General features: G+C 46.0%; 1 protein-coding gene and 1 pseudogene across 1 annotated transcript in view; both read left to right on the forward strand.

Moving 5' to 3' along the window:
- The window catches only part of LOC146049518 (uncharacterized), a 344041-nt gene that overhangs the window by 170816 nt on the left and 153954 nt on the right, over window positions 1–19271 (forward strand). The window lies entirely within an intron of this gene.
- On the forward strand, window positions 15699–15840 carry LOC146050918 (U2 spliceosomal RNA; annotated as a pseudogene).

Genomic DNA, 19271 nt, shown 5'->3' on the forward strand with positions numbered 1-19271 from the left:
TTATGTCTGAATCAATTTCCACCCACAAAAAAATGACTTGCATTATATTTTGCAAAGTGCCATTTTTATTTTCTATAAATGATGGCTATAAATTAATTATAGGTATTTGAGCTCTCCGAATGGTAACTGTTACATTATGTAAGCAATGTAATAAGCTCAGCTGAAAACGCTGTGCAATCAGGCATTGGCGACAACCATAAATTTATTTACACGTTTGCTAATAAATATCAGCCTACTGCAGTCTCTCAGATTAATACCAATTGCTGGCATGAGAACCTGTATTTATACACTCATTAGACGATATTTATTTCAATAAGCGAAAATCTCTTTAAATGTGAGCTTACCAAGAAGGGAGAAACACTCGGGACTCAATTCACTAAAATTGTGATGAAATCATCTGTGTGTAAGTCACATTTATTAAACCCACACCGCAGGATTTTAATCCTGTCCAGATCACATTAATGACTGCAGCAGCAAATTAAAGGAATTGTCCACAGAAGCATGTAATAGAATTCTGCAGTTTGTTCCAAAATTCTTAATGAAAATAGTCCCACCATGTGTACAGTGAGGCAGTTACTACATGACACAAACATCCCTGATTTTAAAATACAATGTGACTTGATTTTTATAAAACGCCATTAAAAATGTGATTAAACAAAAAAAGGTGTATTTACCAGTATATTAAGCACAACCCATGATGTTGTGAGGGATTAAAGAAACCCTTATAGGATTCAAACGGCGAATAACATGTTACCCACCTCAACATCTTAAAGAAACCATTACATGATTTATGGACGCCTTATCTATATGAGTTAAGTACGCTTTGTCAGTAAATGTACCTGGCCACTATTGTTAACATACACATTGTCTCCTTCTCTAATCCCTATATATAGGTGATACAACACCTCAAGATCAAGACCACCATTATTAAAGAAGCACATCCCCATTTGTATCTGTTTGGGAGAAGAAATCTATTATCCTATTTTTTTTTTAGATATTACACCATCTAACCTCCCCTCCCACACCATTCATCCACTGTGCCTTGATGTCCATAGGGGAAGCGCTTATTTCATTATCCCTACTTCATTCCGCCTATACAGTGCTGAAATATAGACCACACTCTGCTAGAAGCACCACAGCAGAGAGCGACACCTCAAGCAGGGTTGAGGAACTGCACAGGTTTAGAAAAACGCAGGATGCTAGAAAGATCACTGCCGACAGCTGCCATCTTGAATGGTGAATGTGCAGGGAGCGGACGACCAGGGAAGGTGGGTTAGTTTACGGTACTGGGAGGGGGGCGGAATGAGGATAAGGCTGCAGGCAGAGGGGTTAGGTATAAGCACTTAGGACGGGGGTTAGAACTCCAGCAGGGAGGTCTAGGGTCATGCTGCTGGGATATGGACACTGAATAGGTTTCCTCTATTACACAGGTTCTGAACCTCTGTCCTCAGAACCCCCAAACAGTACATGGTTTCCAGGCCGTCCTAAGGAATCACAAGTGAACTAAATAGCTCCAGCTTTTCTTTTAAAATGCCTCAAGTAGTAATCAGTACACTGATGCCCCTGCTGGGTGACCTGGAAAACGTGAGCTGTCCCAGGTCCTGAGGCTTGAGCGGTACCACTGCTCTATTACACACTGTGATAGCAAAGTGCTGATACATGTTTGCAGGATCAGAGACTGTTACATTTTGTCCCCTCCTGGATGCAGCCCTCTGCTCTATGTAACGCTGCATGTCCTGCGTATTACAGTACTGAACGTACAGCTGGCTGAAGCTGCCCTTCTTCTCTGCGTTGTATAAATTATGATGGCTGAGTGCACAGTGTAACTGGCCTATGAGACTGGGATAGTCCATTGGTTTCTAAAACCTACTGTATTCCACATGCCCATATGTAAATACTGTAGCTACCTGGATTCAGCAGCCGATTGCTTAAGACAGGGGTTCTCAAACTCTGTCCTCAGGACCCCACAGAGTTCACATTTCCCGGGTCACCCAGCAGGTGCACTCATTACTCATTGAAACATTTTAAAAGATCCACAGGTGGAGCTAATTATTTCACTTGTGTGAGAAGACCTGCAAAACACGCACTGTGTGGGGTCCTGGGGACCAAGTTGAGAGCCTGTGGTGTAACAATCAGGTCACTACTGTACCATTATACACAGTGTTTGCTGTGATATATGTGCATATATATATTGTTACACTTCCCCCATACACAGCACTTCCAGCAGGACAGCAGAACACACCTGCAGGCCATTACAAAGCCAGTGGTGTAACTTGGGCTCAGCAGCCCTAGAGGTGGCAGGGGGGGGGGGAGCAGGCGACACTGGGGTGCAGGAGCCCTGTGTGAGCTCTGCCCCATGAACCACCCAATCGGCCACTGAGCGTCTGATCAAAGCTGCGCAGTGACTGTTCAGTCTGTACCTGCGCTGCCAGGGGTGGGGGGTTGGGGGGGGGCAGTTGTTTGGCGGCAGGGGGAGGGGGGCGATGCCAGATCTTTCAGAACCATAGAAAAAACTTCAGCTCACTGCACCCACCATTGCCCACACACCAATGTGACTTACCAGGACCTCAGGTGAAAGTGTGGAGGTGGCCTCTTAGATAATCAGGGGGGCCCCTAAGCTCGTGGAGCCGCTAGGCAGCGGAATCATGGTAGAGGGAGACCTGAGTACAAGACTACAGCAGATGCTTAGGTTATATAATGCGGGAAGCGTAAATTCACTTAATAGATTATCTGATTAAAAAGTACTCATTCAATGTATTATTTTCTTCATTTCCAACCTCATTCTGTGCTTCTCACTACGTAGACAAGCAGTAATAAGAGAATGTGTGCATTACCTGTGTACTTCATATGCATTGCTGCCACAGCTTGCTGCAGCTGACAGGGTGTGGCTGACTAAACAGAGCACCTGTGGAGAGCTCACATATGCAGACAATGTGGGCGTGTCACCTGACTGGCAGTCGGGGGAGGGGTCTAATGTATTTTATGCCTGTCTGGGACATTTATATGGGAGACTGACACCGAACAATTGCTGGTATACTGTATTAGCCGATTTTTCCTGACTGAAGGTCAACAGGGCTTTGGTCGGAGCATTTAGCCGACAAGGGGAAGGTCAACAGTCAAAAGGTCGACATGAGTTTTTCACATTTTTTTTTAGCTGACGTGCTGACACGTGGTATTTCATACCCTATTATCCACTAGGGTGTGGTGGGAGAATATAATAGTGTGCCGAGCATAGCGAGGCACCATGCCCGAAGAATGGCGAGTGCAGCGGTACACTGATACGGTGTCTATGTCTACTTACGGTGACATTCAGGACAAAAAAAGGTGAAAAAAGGAATGGCTACCTTCCCATTGTTGACCTAATGCTTGTGTCAATGGGCCTTATTCTAGTTCACTCTTTCTGACAAAATCCTTCTTAGATGGACAAAACCATGTGCACTGCAGGGGGGCAGATGTAACATGTGCAGAGAGAATTACATTTGGGTGAGTTATTTTGTTTCTGTGCAGGGTAAATACTGGCTGCTTTATTTTTACACTGCAATATAGATCTCACTTTGAAGTAAAACCCCACCCAAATCTAATTCTCTCTGCACACGTTATATCTGCCCCACCTGCAGTGCACATTGTTTTGTCCATCTAAGAAGGATTTTGTCAGAAAGAGTGAACTAGAATAAGGCCCAGTATCTCTCTCACACACACACACACACACACCTGCACATTAACACATACATACCTGCATATTAACACACACACACACACACACACACACACACACACACACACACACATACACATACATACACACACATACACCTGCACATTATCTCTCTCTCTCACACACACACACACACACCTGCATATTCTGTTAAAAACACATACCTCTGCACATTATCACATACACACACACACACACACACACATACCTGCACATTATCTCACAAACACGCATACATAATTGCACATTAACACACACACACACACACACACACACACACACACTGTACCTACCTGCATATTATCACACACACACTGAACCTACCTGCACATTATCACACACACACACACACACACACACACACACACACACTGTACCTACCTGCATATTATCACACACACATACCTCCCAACTGTCACGATTCCGTCGGGACAGTCCCGATTTTCGGGTCCTGTCCCGACGTCCCACCCGCAGCAGGCATTGTCCCGCTGCGGGGGGTGGCAGTTGGGAGACCCCCCAATCTAGTAGAATAGACGCTGTGCGCACAGCGTCTATTCTCGTATGAAAATGAGGTTACGGCTAATTAGCATAAGCCGCGCCCTCATTTGCATACGCCCCGCCCCCTTTTCGGGCGCTCGCGCGGCAAAGCCGCGCGAGTGTCCCTATTTCCTCCGGACGAAAGTTGGGAGGTATGCACACACACACACACTGAACCTACCTGCACATTATCACACACACACACACACTGAACCTACCTGCACATTATCACACACACACACACTGAACCTACCTGCACATTATCACACACACACTGAACCTACCTGCACATTATCACACACACACACACACACACACACACACACACACACACTGAACCTACCTGCACATTATCACACACACTGTACCTACCTGCACATTAACACACACACACACACACACACACTGTACCTACCTGCACATTAACACACACACACACACACACACACACACACTGAACCTACCTGCACATTTTCACACACACACACACACACACACACACACACACACAAAGACACACACACACACACACACACACACACACTGAACCTACCTGCACATTATCACACACATGTTGTACCTACCTGCACATTAACACACACACACACACACACACACACACACACACACACTGAACCTACCTGCACATTATCACACACACGTTGTACCTACCTGCACATTAACACACACACACACACACACACACACACACACACACACACACACACTGTACCTATCTGCACATTATCACACACACTGTACCTACACCAATACCTGGTACCGTTCCTCTAGGTTACACCTCCAGCCTGACTCTCAGTAACCCAGCGATGGGCAGCAATCGTCTTGCAGGGAAATCTTATTAAACCCATTTTCTCTCCCGTCTCAGAAAAGTGTCAGCAGACTTTTAGCTGCGAGATGAAGATCTCTCTGCATCGCTGGCCCCTCAGATAGGAAAAAGGGGGGTATCTGGGAGAACTGACGAATTATCCTAAGGGTGGCTCATAAAAATTCAGCTGCTTAGCAGCATAGATATAAATTGCATTCAGACATAACTTTGTCCTCTGGCTAGAATATCAATCAGAGCCCTCTAATGGGGTCATCCTTATTAAACACAGAAGCCTCTCCTTATTGCAGGTACACCGCTCCGCTTCGCCACTGAAACCGCTTGAATTAATAAGCATAAAATGCTGGGGAAAAGAAGGAGATGTAAAAAGGAATTGTCCTAGAAGCTTGGAGACGACCATTAGTCAATGACAACATGTCGGCTCGGAGAGGAGCAGGTGCTGTAAAATAACGCTTTATTTATCTAGCCGACATTATGGGAATGTCAATGACTTTAGCCTGTTACGGAGGTGGCGGAGCTGTGCGTGACTGATCTGCCGGAATCATATCAACCCTGGTTAGACTCTACCGGGTTTATTTACAAAGATGGCAGTTCTGTTGGAGATGGGATGGTGCTCGGGGCGGATCCTATACGTAATGCCGGCGGTCGGAATCCCGACACTGGAATCCCGACCGCCGAAATCCCGACATGGGGGGGACGTGGATCGCCCCCCCTTGCGGGCTCGCTGCGCTCGCCACGCAGCGGGCCCGGTGCCTCGCTGCGCTCGGCACGCTATTTTATTCTCCCTCTATGGGTGTCGTGGACACCCACGGAGGGAGAAAGTTTCGGGATTTCGGCGGTCGGGATTCAGTCGGGATTCTGAACGCCGGGATCCCGACCGCCGGCAAATTGACCGCATCCCCTCGGGGCAACCAGCCAGATTCTATGGGCGGTATTCAATTGTTTTTCAGCTAGCATTTCAGCTCGCTATATCCAGGGGTGATGAGCTGCAATGAGCGAATGCGACCGTAATTAGCGCGATATGCACAATCAAAATAGATCAATTGAATATCTCTGTACGATCTTCCATCACTTTAGACGGGAGATCGGGCGTGGTATAACAATTGAATACCACCCATTCTTTTATCTTCTAGAAGGTGCTGAATAAATAGGGAAGTGGATTCTTATTGGTTTCCCATAGCAACATCCCATCTTCAATAGAACTGCCATCTGATACTGGTTTCACATTGCAAACCTGCTGTAAACGGTTCTTAAAACCGGTCAAAAGCCAAGGTCTACAGTCTTGAAAGGTCTTCAGTGTCTAGGTAGACAGTCAATAGGTCGACACGGGAAAAGGTCAACATGCACTAGGTTGGCATCATTTAAAAGGTCAACATGCAGTAAATCAACAGTGTCAAAAGGTCGACACAAGCAAAAGGTAGATGTGGAAAATGTCAATACATGAAATGGTCCACAGGTTTTCATATTTTCTTGTTATCAATGTCGACACGTCGACATGGACCCCTTTTATTAGTGTAAAGGCCCATACACACTTGACGATTTTCAGCTGAAAATCGCTCAAAACAGCCGTTTTGAGCGATTTTCGGCTCAAAATCGCCTAGTGTGTATGGCCCAGAGATTGCCCACTAGCGATGATGCGCGCTCCCGCATCATCGCTAGGAAAGTGGTTCATCTGCTGGTTTTACCAGCAGATGAGGCGATGATGGATGGTTTTTCATCCATCATCGCCATGTGTGTACGCCTGCCGGGCTGAAAGATTAACCACTTTCAGCCCGGCGGACCGCCCCGCTGCCCCCCCCGCTGCCCCCCCGCCCCCTCGCCCCTCGCCTGTCATACTCACGCCTGTCATACTCACGCCTGTCAGCTCTCCCTCTGGCCGGCTGGCGCTGCTGCTGCTGCTGCTCCCCGGCCAGGTTAAACACCCGGCTGGCCCCGCCCCCCGCCCTGCACAACACGGAGCAGACAGCACAGAAGTGCTGTCTGCCCAGCTAAACACACTGACCACCAATGTTTATATATTTCTGCCCACTGCCACCAATGTATTAATTTAAAGGCAGCAAATATTATATATATATATATATATATATATATATATATATATATATATATATATATATATAATATATATATTATATATATATATATATATATAATATATATTATTATATATAATATATATATATAATATATATAATATATATATTATAATATATATTATTATATATAATATATATTATAATATATATTATTATATATAATATATATTATTATATATTATTATATATAATATATATTATAATATATATTATATATATATATTATATGGCCAGGTAGCGCCCCAGGCGGGGGGGCGCTCCGGCACTACTCGCTCCACTGGGGAAGGGGGTGTGATGCGGGTGCCGCGTTGCTCCACGGGGTATCGCTCCGAGGGAGGGAAGGGGCTGCGGGTGATGCGGCCGGCGCTGCATGGCTCCACGGGGGGAGGCTGGCGGGTGATGCGGTGAGGGCTGCCACGTCGGAACCCTTGGAATTCAAACCCAGCCCATTTATAATGAAAGATTTTCAGCAAAGTCTTTCGCCCTTCTGAAAATCTCTTGCTCTTTGGGGACAATAGCTCAGTGTGTACGCACTACTTTGGTGAAAGATATATCTATCAAAGATTTTGGCAAAGTCTTTTGAAATGAAAATCTTCAAGTGTGTATGGGCCTTAACACTTACCATCGCATGGCTCACTTCACTTGGAACACTTTAATGTTATGGTAAAGAATGACAAAAATACAAAAAAAAATTAAAATGTGTGTGTCGACATTTTGTCAATGTTGACCAATTGCATGTTGAGTTTATGTCATTGTTGACCTAGTACATGTTGACCCTTTTTCTGTGTCAACCCATTACATGTTGACCTTTTTGTGTCGACCTATTGACTGTCTACCTAGACAATGGACAAACGCTTCCCCTCTACAGGGTCATTTTACTAAAGCTTCTAAAAATGAAAAGGGGTGATTTCTCCCATAGCAACCAGAGTTAGTCTATCATTTCCAGAATCTGGGTGGTTGCTATTGCCAACCATCTGGCAGTCACCACACACACACACACACACACACACACACACACACACACACACACACACACACACACACACACACACACACACACACACACACACACACACACACACACACACACACACACACACACACACACACACACACACACACACTATAAAACACACAGTACATTGGGATGGGTGATATCTTATAAGCATGGTATAAATTAGGCCTTTATTTTATTTCTCATTACCTGCAAGGCGCCACCCAGTACTGGTGCCCTAGGATGCAGCCTATTGGTTAATCAGGCACTGACTGTCCACCTAACGATGCATTCCTCAGTGCAGGGATTTTGTCCCAATGTTGCAGGTCTATCGGTGTAATACAGATAGTTACAGTAATGGTGCCCACACACGCACCGATCCCGGCGGTGCGATGCTATGCGATGGGGTGCGCGCTCCCGCGGCACCTCATCGCACGGTACAAAAAGTATGTGCTGCACATACTTTTTGTACTAGCTTTTTATCGCATAGCATCGCATCGCATGCACAAGGCATACGATGCGATGCTATGTGTGCTAGTTAAGCACAGAACGCACGCCGGGATCGATGCGTCTGTGGGCACCTTTACAGTACAGTAAGGCACAAGGGGCAGATGTATTAAGCCTTAACAAGAGATAAATACAAGAGTGATAAGGAGAGATAAAGTCCAGCCAATCAGCTCCTTACTGACTTTTTTCAAACACAGCCTGTAACATGGCAGTTGGCAGGTGATTGGCTGGATGTTTATCTCTCTTTATCACCCTTGCATTAATCTCTTGTTAAAGCTTAATACATCTGCCCCAATGCCTGGGTTATACTGAGCAGAGATCCACCCCAGTAATGACAGCACAGAGATCACCTCTGTCCACGTGAGCAGCTTGTCCTTGCGCCTTGTAACTGATGGAGCGTAGATATGTTCTACGCTATTCATTAAACACTAAAGACCTTGTCTGTATTCATTGTGTATAATAGAGAGAAGCACTCATAGCATTGAATGACCCTGGGACATGGCGACAGCATGATGATGAATTGCATTATGGGAGCTGGAGGAGCTTCTGTTCCTGTGGGAATTCCCAAAGCCTTTTCCAACTTCTCTGTGTGGTCCCTACTGAGTGGGTAGGAATTACTGTGTATGTGGGTACAGCTGAATTGTACTATGGGTCATTGGTGAGGTTTATGGGCAGATACGTAACAATACTTTATGTGCTCAAAGATGTTATTGTTATCTTTTATTTATGTGGCACCTGAAAGGTGATGTAGCAACAGCGTGAACGGATAATATGGTCACATGTCTCAGTACTTGTGTGATCAGATGGGACAGTTGCAGACTGCTGATAATGGAGTGTGCTACTGCAAAGGCTCCATGGTGCTGCTCCTCCAGGGAAGCTTCATTACCAGTGCCAAGATGGCTTCCCATGCAACTACTGAGCCATAGTGGAGTCATTTCAAGGCGTTGGGTACAGAAGACCAACAGTTGGATCCCGATGGACAGAATTCGGGCACATCTTGGTAAGCAGTGGCAGCTCCAGAGGAGTGGCCGCATTGTAGTCCAATATTCTCTTTGTGCTTATGCCCGATGCTCAGCACGGAGGCCGGGTCGCCCCATGTGTACGAGCGCTTTACTCTGACCACATGATCTGAATTAGACTGCAATTGTCACCATTTCTTTTGGTGCATACTCTGGATTCTCAATGTCTCTGCCTTCGCCTGCTGCTGTATCTTCCCTCACATCCTTTGAATATATAACAACATTCTTTGACTTGTTGCTTAAACAGCACCCAGGGGGTTCATAACAGAATGATACATTTGAGAGTTTTGCTTTTAAAGCTTGAGTGGAATACAAAACGTAGGGCATCAGAGAGTAATATTTTCTACACCATTATTTTGGTGTCATTTGGAGGCAAAACAAAGTGGTTTTGCATACTTAAAATGTGTCCCTCGATACAACAAAACATAAACCCATCCCCTTTGAAGTTTCCATAATGTTTGGATCAGAAGACACTGTATATTTGTATGGAGGTGTTAAGTCCCTTGGCGTTCTATAATATCAAGTGGGCAAGACTGGGGGGGGGGGGGAGTGTGTACGATGCAGGTAAGGTGGGGTTCCCTGACTTGTTGGAGGGTGGAATATTGGTTGGGAAAAAGACAAGTGGACAGAAAAGGTGAGTGAGTTAGGGCCTTATTCTAGTTCACTCTTTCTGACAAAATCCTTCTTAGATGGACAAAACCATGTGCACTGCAGGGGGGCAGATGTAAAATGTGCAGAGAGAATTAGATTTGGGTGGGGTTTTACTTCAAAGTGAGATCTATATTTCAGTGTAAAAATAAAACAGCAAGTATTTACCCTGCACAGAAACAAAACAACTCACCCAAATCTAATTCTCTCTGCACATTTTACATCTAACCCCCTTCAGTGCACATGGTTTTGTCCATCTAAGAAGGATTTTGTCAGAAAGAGTGAACTAGAATAAGGCCCCTAGTGAGGATAGAAGAGAACAGTGGACTCACAAGTATTTTGAAGTCAGTTTCGAAGGAGATCCCAAAGTTCTCAGGTTAGTACATGATCAAAATGTCAACTTGACACGGTCGACATGAGTTTTTCCTGAGGTTTTTTTTTTTATCACCATCCATGTCGGCATAGAGGGAGAATACAGTATAATACTGTTGCATGGCACGGAGCACGGAGTGTGGGGAGCGGAGTGCGTGGGTACGTGCTCCACTAATGGGCGGTCCATGTTGACACACCAAAAAATTTGAAAAAGTCATGTGTACCTTTTCATGTCTACCTACATTTTGACCCTGTCGACATTTTGACCCTGTCAGCCTTTTGCGGTAGACCTAAGTGTCTATCTAGACCCTGTCTATGTAATAATGCACCCCCAGTGTAACTGGATGTACAGGAAGGCCATGAGAACTGGTTGAATGATATAAGCTTTTAAACGTTGTTCATCTGGGCCAGCAAGTAACAGGGGGTAAGGGTCATAGGGTAGACGGTAATTAAATCGACAGTTTAGTCGACCCCTATTGATCGACAGTCAAAAAGTCAACACATGAAAAAGGTCAACATACATTAGATCGGCATGGTCAAAAAGGTCGGCTAAGAAAGATGTCGACGTGAAACAAGGTTAGCGTCCGCCACGGTGCCTCGCTTCACTCGCCATGCTTAAGCCACGGTGCCTCGCTTAACTCCCCATGCTTCCGCCACGGTGCCTCGCTTCACTCGCCATGCTTCCGCCACGGTGCCTCGCTTCACTCGCCATGCTTAAGCCACGGTGCCTCGCTTCACTCGCCATGCTTCCGCCACGGTGCCTCGCTTCACTCGCCATGCTTCTGCCACGGTGCCTCGCTTCACTCGCCATGCTTCCGCCACGTTGCCTCGCTTCACTCGCCATGCTTCCGCCACGGTGCCTCGCTTCACTCGCCATGCTTCCGCCACGGTGCCTCGCTTCACTCGCCATGCTTTGTGCTCCCCTCTCAAAACCTTTAGGTGAAATTTGGGAGAGTGGCCTAGGAGCAAGGGTCGTGGCCTATGCTTGCTGTGCTCTTGCGAGGCTCCCTTTCTCAGAGCCGCTGGTCATGCCCCCAGCCCCTCTGTCTCCAGGAAAAGATGCTGTGCACATGGGACTCCAAAATGCCACCCCCCACCCCACAGCGGGACACTGACGGCCCTGGGTGGTACGCGGGACCATCCCAAACATGGGATGGCCCCGTGAAAACCAGGAGGACATTTGGGAGGTATAGATAATTTATTCAAATGTCATTAAGCTGAACTGAAATATATGTTCTCATTCTATGCCCACTTGGATAGTAAAGTATGAAAAACCACCTTAAAAAAGTTTGTGTCAACCACAGTAGGTGACGACCTAGTTAGTGGTCAACCTAGTGACTGTTGTTGACCTAGATCACAGGTTCTCAAACTCGGTCCTCAGGACCCCACACGGTGCATGTTTGCAGGTCTCCTCACAGAATCATAAGTGATATAATTAGCTCCACCTGTGGATCTTTTAAAATGTGTCAGTAAGTAACGAGTGCACCTGTCGGGTGACCTGAAAAATGTGAACTGTGTGGGGTCCTAAGGACCAAGCTTGACCACTGACCTAGACTTTGTCCACCCTGGGCTAGTATATCCCAAACCTCCCATCATGACCCTCTCCAGTAGGGACAGTATGCTCTGCTTCTGGACTTTCCTCTTAATTTATAATTGTCATCACCTGTCTTGAAACACCTTTCTTATCAACTACCCTGTTCAAAACAGGTGATGGCAATCATACATTTAGGGGGAGTCCAAGAGCAGAGCAATGTGTCCCTCCTGGAATGTTCCTTGCCAGTGGCAGTTGCACAGGTGGAGCTGCTGCACAGTGCAAAATTCAAATAGGGGAGGCACCCCAACTACCACAGTGTGGAACTCATTGGCAGTAGGTGTAACTCCCCTATATGAATTTTGGACTGTGCTGCAGCCTCATATCTGCAACTGCTAGAGGCAGAGCACTGTGTCCCTCATGGCATAGGTCATGTTCGAAGGTTTGTGTATATTGTGACAAATGCACCATACAGGGGACACACATGCTTACGTTTTGGGTTCAACGTACACAGTTTATTCATCAGAATGACACAAACATGTGAAAATCCAGAATGACTCCATCACTAACATAAATCACCTATCTGGGCATTGCCAATCAGATAGGCATAGATCTCTGAGACAGGTTTAATGTAATGTACATTAAACTCCTCCCCCAGATTGACAGACAGGTGACACGCCCACCATGCCTATTTAAGGGAGATCTTTAGAGGTGTTCTGGTTAGCCAGCCACACCCAGTCAGCTGCTGCAAGCTGTGGAGCAAAATGCACTTGAACCAAGCAACACAGGTCAGTCATTGTTTCTGCAGGGAGTGAGTAATGTCTTTAATTTGCATATATTTAAGGTGCTGTAGGGGCAGTGCTCCATCCTGTGCAGCTCTTCCCTGGCACCTGCAGTTACACACATGGAATTCATTCCCATTATCACCATATATTTCCTTAAGCTGGACATGTACTGTACTTGCCTGGTGACTTTTTGTACATGCGGAGTTGCTTGATAAAAGTTCAGAAGGGCTGGAATGTTGCATTTATATAAGCGTGCATTGGTCAATTAAATACCTTTATAACTGCATCTCTTCAGATACTGTATGTGTGTGTGTATACATATATATATATATATATATATATATATATCACATCACAGGTTCTCAAAGTCGAACTATAATAATTAGCTCCACCTGTGGATCTTTAAAAATGTAAGTAATGAGTGCACCTGTCGTGTGACCTGAAAACATGAATTGTGTGGGGTCCTGAGGATTGAATTTGAGAGCCACTGTATATATATATATATATATATATATATATATATATATATATATATATAAATATATATGTTCATTTATTTAATTCTCTTATATTAGTACATGTTGCAACTGCTCCTTTGCACCAAGGCTGTATGACGATAGTTATGTTTCTCATACTCAGGAGCTGTGACTGTTTTCTCCGCCAGTACTGTATATGTTATAGGAAGAGAAATGTATTGTCAGGCATTTATCCCCTAAATTCCACATAGATAACAATGAGATTCAGTGAGATCAACTTTGAGATGAAGTTATTTCATGCAGCAACGAGAATGTAAAGCTGGTGATTCCACCAATAAGAATATGTAGACATCGGCAAGAAAAAAAATCAGTGCAAATTGATATACTGTAAGCACAAGTCAGGAGGATGATCTCTGTACTGCGCCGGCACCACTACTGGGCCTGAGTCCAGTTGGATAAACACTATGCAGGAATTTCACATATTTGTAGGAAGGATTTGGTCTGAAAAAAATCATCGGGTTACAAAAGATCGGGATCAGTGAGCAGCATACTCATCAGAAGGGAGGCATGTTCTCCAGGAAGAGCTGGATCGGTTGGGATGGTCATTATCACAAATGTGACTAATGTTACACCCCCATGAAGATACCAGATTTAACTTTCTGGGACAAGAAATTTCAATCAATGTTTTCCTTAAATAGCCAGGAGTTCTCGTGGCTGACAGGCATGTTGTTGGGTAGATGCTAGGGGCCCTTGTACTCCTGAGGGGGAGGGTTCAGTACCCTGGGGGGACTATTAGGGAACATCTTGCCATATTTTAGGGTGATTCACATGCATGTTGGGCTCTTTGCAGGCAATTGCGATGATTAATGGCATGAAAAGCCTCCAAACTGCGTGTGATTGACATACTGTCTAATGTGATGCGCGGTCCCTTGCACATTGCACCAAGAGCCTGTGAGTCGCACTGGCTGCAGAAGCGATCTGCTGGATTTGCCGAACCTGGCTCAAAGGGGGCATAGGTGCTGATTCTGTGGGTGCTCAAGGGCCCGAGCACCCACAGGAATTAATGAGCAGCCACGTGCCTGTAACTCCAGAGTCCCAATGCCGGGCCACTGTATTTACTTGTTGAGCCTTTCAACAGGCTTGAGCACCCACCAGCAAAAACATAAATCGGCACCCACTGGGGGGTTGTGTGCGACTTCTCAGAAGTCACAACCCAATGATTTTTTTGGACAATAAGGGTTACGGACTTAAATTCCTTAATAATGGACTTCCCTGCCAGTGAAAGTTACAGATGTGAGCCTGCAGCACAGTCCAATATTCAAAAAGGGGAGCCACACCTACTGCCACCTCAAACATCACTGTCCTGGACTCACTGACAGTTGATGTGACTCCCCCTCTTTGAATATTGGACTGTGCTGGAGCCCCACCTCTGTAACTGCCACTGGCAGGGAAGTCCAGGAACAGAACATTTTGTACCTAATGGAATGGGTCTTGTTGGAGGGTATGTTATTCTCCAATATTACCTTTATTCTCCATATACAGTCCCAGCTACCACTATCTACCTGAAATCTGGTCTGATGATCCTACGCCTACCAGAACTAAAGCTGCCCATACATGCTGCTAAGCCGATGTGTGCTTTGAGGTGCGCGCTCCAGCGGCACCTCATCGCACAGTACAAAAAGTATGTGCTTGCACATACTTTTTGTACTTAGGTTTCATCAAATTGCATTGCATTGCATGCACAATGCATGCACATGCAATGCAATGTGATCCCTGCTATTGCAGCCCACAACGCACGCCCGCATCGGGACGTGTATGGCATACCTCCCAACTTGTGTGCTGAAGAAATAGGGACACCGTCCGAAAAGGGGACGGGGCGTATGCAAATGAGGGCGTGGCTTATGCTAATTAGCCGCAACCTCATTTTCATACGAGAATAGACGCTGTGCGCATGAGCACAGCGTCTATTCTATTAGATTGGGGGGTCTCCCAACTGCCACCCCCGCAGCGGGACAATGCCTGCCGCGGGTGGGACAGCGGGACAGGACCCGAAAATCGGGACTGTCCCGCTGTAATCGTGACAGTTGGGAGGTATGGTATGGGCTGCTTTAAAGTGCTTGTGTTGTAGGGGTATTCTGTGCTCCCATTATGGTGGAAGTTCAGTCATAGTACGGAGACCTTTCTCGGCCTTTTGGCTAAGATCAAGTGTAGTATCTGTTCTTATCAGTTGGGTCTGGAACGCCCCCTGGCAGAGAATAGAGAAAAGCTGGACCGTAGCATCCTGCTACTGAGCATGAGGTGAGAAATCCACCTCATGTTCTGGGCAAGGGCTAGGGAAGGCTGAGTATCGATGCCCTGTTGGAGGAGGGAATACCATTCTCTCCACTGGTAGGGAGGGGAGAAGCATCGGGCTTTGAGATGGGGCTCTTGTTCAGGGGTCTTTGCCTCTGTGGGAGAGTCACTCGAAAAGCCCGGTCTAGTATCCACTCCCAGGAAGAAGGGAAAAGCTGGGACCGAGTAGATTGCTCTCTGGTCCGGGGGTAACATGTCGCCCCCGGCCAGGGAGACAGCGAAAAAGCCCAGCCCAGTACTCAATCCCTGGGAGAGGTGAAACGTCGGGACTGAGTAGGTGGTTTCTTCTTCCTCAGTTGGTCTATTTGGGCCTCTGCGGGGGAGACTCACCGAAAAAGCCCGGTGGAGTATCCATTCCCATGCCAGGCGTCGGAAAGGGCCCACTGGTTGAGCAGAGAAACACTTGGTCGGACGCTGGCTGCCTGGAGTCCGAGGCTGCACTGTGCCCCCGGGGAAACTCTGGGGTACTGAACCTGCACGGGTGATCCCCAAATCACCTGCCACAAGTAAGCACTTGCACTGCGCACTTCCCCCTCTAGGATAGGCTGCACGTCCTTACCTCGTCCTTTTGGATGGGGTAGGACAATTTTTCACACCCCCACCCCGGCCTTCTGGCTGGGGTCCTCTTTATTATTTATTTCTCTTCTTCTCCACTTTCGTGCACTTTTTCACGTTTTCTGTAGTGTGTCACGTTTTTTTGGGTTGTGTGGTTGACCCTTACGGGCCTTCCATTTCCCCAACGTGCCAAAGCTCTCGCCTTTTGGGGAGAGCTGCGGTCCCCCCGAGGACGACTCCGAGCCGCAAGACGGAGGGAAGTCCACTGAGTGTCTCTCCAAACCTTCGGGTGCGGAGGACCCACCGTCCTAACCCTTCCGGGGGTTGAGGAAAGAGGGTCTCTCTAAGCTTCGGTGAAGAGGACCCACCGTTCCCTATTTTCCCCTCTTCGGCCTTATGGTTGAGAGGGGTTAGGGGAAAAACGGGGCCCGTCTCCTTCGGGAGATAAGCCCATTCGATCGCACGGCCCCCTTTGCACGTGTTTAGGCACAGCACTGGTGGTAGGGAGCACACCTCGGGCTCCTGAGTTTTTCAAACTCATAGTACGGAGACCTGCACCGCTAACAGCACATTGGAGTAGATGTGAGGAGAAGTGGCCCATGGCAACCTATTAGCACTGAAGTAACATCTATAATTTGCATAATATAAAATAATACAGATCAGCTGATTGGTTGCCATAGGCCTCTTCTCCTCTGGCTCACCTCTCCTCCCTTATCACTGCTTCATACAGCTACACCATTGTGTATAGCTTTTCCAATATATACATATACCATGACTGTATACCATCCTACCACCCGTACAGTCTGTGTGTGAATTTATAACCTCCATAGATAAATTCTTGCACCATAAGTTACCGGTAATCTTCTGCTCATTGGGCTTATATAGCCTATATTGTTATACACACTCCATTTAAAAATGAAGCCTCATTCGTGTGTGCCCCAGGTAGATGTCCAAAGTGAACGGTAATCTCATCTCAGTCCAGCAGCCCTGTAACCCCTCCTCTGCTACTAGTTGTTAAAATGCTCTGGCAGATTTCACAGAAAATGTAATTAATTCCATCGGCCTGCCTGAGAAGTCTTAACTCAATTAATGGGAAGTTCCTGTAGGGCTTGGGACTGTGTCCAAAACTCGTTCATCAATGCGGAATATTCTGGAAACTGCTCAGACAAGGGCAGGGAGTGAAGATGGCAATGTGTGCGTGTGTGCGATGGCTCAATACAAGAAAGGCATGGCATGCCGGCTTATTTATGCCTTCATTTTATTGACCTTGCTCACCGTGAGATAGATCAGGCAGCAAGAACCATATATCCAGGAGCTAGCAATGATTCACGGAGAATTGCACATCGCTTATCCATACAGGGATCATTTCAGATTGACACGACCGAACAGATTCATTACTGACCTAAATTCCAGATGTAAACAGGGTATTTGACAGCTGAGAAGACCCGCTTAGCCCACTGAGATTGCCTTTTTTTTTCTGGTCTACTCTAATATTTCACGCCCAATGTTTTCCCATGGGAACATACATCTAGCATGTACAAAGCACAGCACAAAATAGAATATTCAGTGTTTTCCACTTAATTATTTTACTTCATATCTCGGGTATCTGGTCAGAAGGTCAACAGTTATCATGTCATTGGTTATAATGTTGACATAATGTCAACATGCACCAGACTGACCTCCTCAAACTGACGACAGATTCACCATGTCTGCATCTGAAATGTAATTTGAGTCAGGCACTAGGGGGAGGTTCCTTCATTGGATCTGATAATCCCGCAACCGTGGCAACCTGGAAGATGAGCCATCTGAACAAGGGAAGATGGCACTAGATCACCAGGAATTGTTTAACAGTTTATCATGTTGACAAAACTGAATGCAGGAAAAACATCTGTTGGGGTAAGTGGTGGTATGGCGGTGGTTTGGGTGAGAAAACAATAAAAACTGAGATGGGGCTTTTGTATGAGTTGTATCAGTAGGATGTGGGATCTACACATTAATTCAATGTATTCCTTTAACTCAGTGGTTCCCAAACTTTTTTGAATCAAGGCACCCTAGAGCATCAAAATGTTTTCAATGCACCCCTAGGCCAAATGTTTCTTATCGAGAAATTTAGAAAAAATATATAAATTAAGTGCAGTACATTGTGTTTATATGTCACAGTTGTGTGGCAAGGGACAGGATTTGCTCCTATTTGTCCACATATATTATGATTGGCAGCCACCAGCACTAATTTTGCCTGTTACAATGACCATTAATAATATGAATTGATCCTGGTCCACCAACCCAAGGCACCCCTGCAAGTGGCCTGAGGCACCCCAGGGAGCCTAGGCACACAGTTTGGGAACCACTGCCTTTAACTTGTTATTGAAATGAATGGTAGATGGAAAGATGGGCGGCCTTGTAATGGTGGGCTGGCCAAACCGGTTCTCAGTCTACAGGTCAGGTGTAGTTATTACGAACTGTCACATTTTTAAACATGTTCTGCATTCATTCCTAACTGATACATTCTACAGATCCTCCGGTGATCTGGAAAACATGACCTGTTGGTAGCACTTGAGAATCAGTTTGGCCACCCTTGTTGTAGTCTATCAGGCTGACCATCACTGACATGGGTCCAGGAGTGGACAAAGACTAGTACGTGGATTTTTGCCTCTAGTAAATGGTCATCACACAGGTCATCAGTACTTAAAACATAAATACGTATATAATCAATATGTTTATTAGTGTAGGCCTCATTTTATTTTTGGTGTGATTGTATTTTGCAATATACGTTGCATTGCGATGGAGTGTTCCGAAGCACAGGGTCAGAAAAGCCCGCAGACAATGAGGAGTTAAAGCAG

This window comes from Crinia signifera, chromosome 12 (genome assembly GCF_055691185.1).
Source record: "Crinia signifera chromosome 12, ASM5569118v1, whole genome shotgun sequence".
Taxonomy (NCBI): domain Eukaryota; kingdom Metazoa; phylum Chordata; class Amphibia; order Anura; family Myobatrachidae; genus Crinia; species Crinia signifera.